Here is a 2812-nt window from a genome sequence, read left to right on the forward strand (position 1 = left end):
GAAAGTGAGCAGGCAAGCTGCCAGGCCTAGGGCTAGAATTGCTGGCAGCCATGTGGGAATCCAGTGCCCTTAACCACCATGCCACCTGCTGGCCCCAAGAAACAGCTTTTTTTGCTGGGCCTTAGTAGAGACTGAGCACTTAATCATGGGCCTCCAAGTTCCAATGTGACCTGAGCTGATAACGTAACCTGGGTGTTACCTGACCCACCAGCCCATAAAGTTGGGTGTGCACAGCAGCATTCCATCATCAAATGGAAGTGGCATATACCTGATGGGGCCTGAGCAGGCCCTGAAGATATAAGTAGATTATACAAGAGAGGCCCGAATGCTCATGTTCTCCACTCCACCTACACTGCCTTACCTGTCCCACACCGTGTGGGGCATTCTATACCATCAGTTGATGGAGAAAGAAGATTCAGGCCTGGGTCACATAGGGCTCTGCACAATTTGCAGGTACCGTGTGAATGTGGGCAGCTAATGCATTAGAGTCCTTCTCTGGGATGTTCCTGAAGGACAGTGATGAAAGGAAAATCTTCCCAGTGGGCAGAACTTTGGACAGTGCAGCTGGTTGTACACTTTGCTTAGAAGAAGAATAGCCAGACATGAGACCATGCACTCATTCATGGCCAATACCCAATCAATGGTCTAGGTGGATGGTCAGTGACTTGGAAGGAACATGATTGGAAAATTGATTTAAAAATTTTGAGGAAGAGGTATGTGAATAAACCTCTCAGAGCAGGCAAAGGATGTGAAGATACTTGTGTCCCATGCAAATGCTCACCAAGTATGAGGATTTTAACAAATAAGTGAATAGAATGACTAGCTCTCTGGATACCAGTCAGCCAGGCACACTTTTCATCATCCAATGGGCTCATGAACAGAGTGGCCATGATAGCAGGATGGAGGTTATACAGGGGCTCAGCAACATGGTAACATGGGCTTTCACTCACCAAGGCTGACTTGATGACAGCTACTGCTGAGTACCCAGTCTGCCATCAGCCAAGACCAGCACTGAGTCTCTGATATGGCACCATTCCCCAGGGTGATCAGCCAGCTACCTGGCAGCAGGTTGATTACATTGGACTGCTTCCATCATGGAAGGGACAGTGTTTTGTTCTAACTGAAACAGACACTCTGGATATGAATTTGCCTTTCCTGCACATAGTACTTCTGTTGGAACTACCATCTGCAGACTTATGGAATGCTTTATCCATTGTCATAGTATGCCATATGCCTTTGCATCTAATCAAGATGCTCACTTCACAGCTAAAGAAGTGCAGCAATGAGCTCACACTCAAGGAATTCACTGGCCTTACCATGTTCCTCAACGCATCTGGCTTGATTGAACAATGGAAGACTTTAAGACTCAGTTATAATACCAGCTAAGTGACAACACCTTGTGGGACCCTACACGGTTCTCCAGAAGACCATGTATTCTCTGAATCAGAGCCTAACATATTGCGCTTTTTCTCTCCACAGCCAAAATTCATGGGTCCAGGAGTCAAGGGGTGAAAGTGGTAGTGGTACTACTCATCATTACGGCCAGTGACCCACTAGCAATGTTTTTGCTTCCTGTTCCTGCAACTTTATGCTTTGCTGGCCTAAAGGTCTTAGTTTCAGAATGAAAAATGCTTCTACCAGGAGACACTAAGATTCCATTAAACTAGAATTTAAGACTACCACTTGCCACTTTGAGCTCATCATGATTTTGAAACAGTAGGCAAAGAAGAGAGTTACAATGCTGTCTGTGGTGACTAATTCAGACCACCAAGGAGAAATGAGATTATTACTTCATAGAAAAGTTAAGGAAATGTGTGTCTGGGTAGATCTCTGAGGGGATCTCTTAGTTTTAGTATACTTGTGATTAAGGTCAATGGAAAACTATGACACAATCCATGCATGAGTGCTCATGACCCAAACTCTTCAGGACACCCCACCAAGACCAGCTGATGGGATGAGGTGCTTGCTGAAGGGAAAGGAGATACAGAGTGATTAGTGCAGGAAGGTAGTTATAAATACCAGCTAGGTCCATGTAACCAGTAGAGAAATAAAGACTGTGGTTATTGGGAATATTTTCTCTGTATTTTGTTCTGAGTGCATTGTGTGTGTGTGTGTGTGTGTGTGTGTGTGTTCTTTTGTTTTGTTCTTTCCTTTCTTTTTTCTTTAAAATTTTAAAGAATTATTTTATTTAACTTTACTTATTTTTTTTTAATTTGAGGGACAGAGCGAGCAAGAGAGAGAAAGTGAGAAAGCAAGCTGCCAGGTCTGGGACTTGAACAATGGTTGGCCATATGGGAGTCCAGCGTCCTTAACCACCACACCACCTACCAGCCCCTCTTCTTTTTTTCTTATCATGTAACATAAGATGTACTGACTTTGTATCATTAAGAATTGTAAATTTTAAATCACAGTATTTGAGCTATTGTGCATGTAGGACACATGTAAACATCACTGAAAAACTTTACCACCTCTTCTTGGGATGGGATTAATGTATTTTGGGTTTTATGCAAGATAGTTGTATTTTGTAACATGCTAGGCAGAATTATAATCCTGTTATTATTTATGTTTGGAAATCAAGTATAGTTTAGGAGATACGCGTAAGTGCCAAGTTGATAACCTGTAATGGTTAATTTTCTGTCAAGTTGCCTGGGCCATGGGAATATCCAGATAGCTGGCTAGCCATTATTTCTAGGTGTGCCTGTGAGGGCATTTCTGGAAAAGATTAGCTTTTGAATTGGTGGACTGAGTAAAGTAGATGGCCTTCCCCAGTGTGAGCAACATGTTGAGAACCCCATAGAACAAAAAAGGTGGA

General features: G+C 43.2%; 1 pseudogene; it reads right to left on the minus strand.

Annotated features, from left to right (window-relative positions):
- LOC106735711 (60S ribosomal protein L15-like) overlaps window positions 1-384 on the minus strand; it is a 4036-nt pseudogene extending 3652 nt beyond the window's left edge.
- Window positions 385-2812: the final 2428 nt, after the last annotated feature.

This window comes from Tupaia chinensis, unplaced genomic scaffold (assembly GCF_000334495.1).
Source record: "Tupaia chinensis unplaced genomic scaffold, TupChi_1.0 Scaffold000492_1, whole genome shotgun sequence".
NCBI lineage: Eukaryota > Metazoa > Chordata > Mammalia > Scandentia > Tupaiidae > Tupaia > Tupaia belangeri.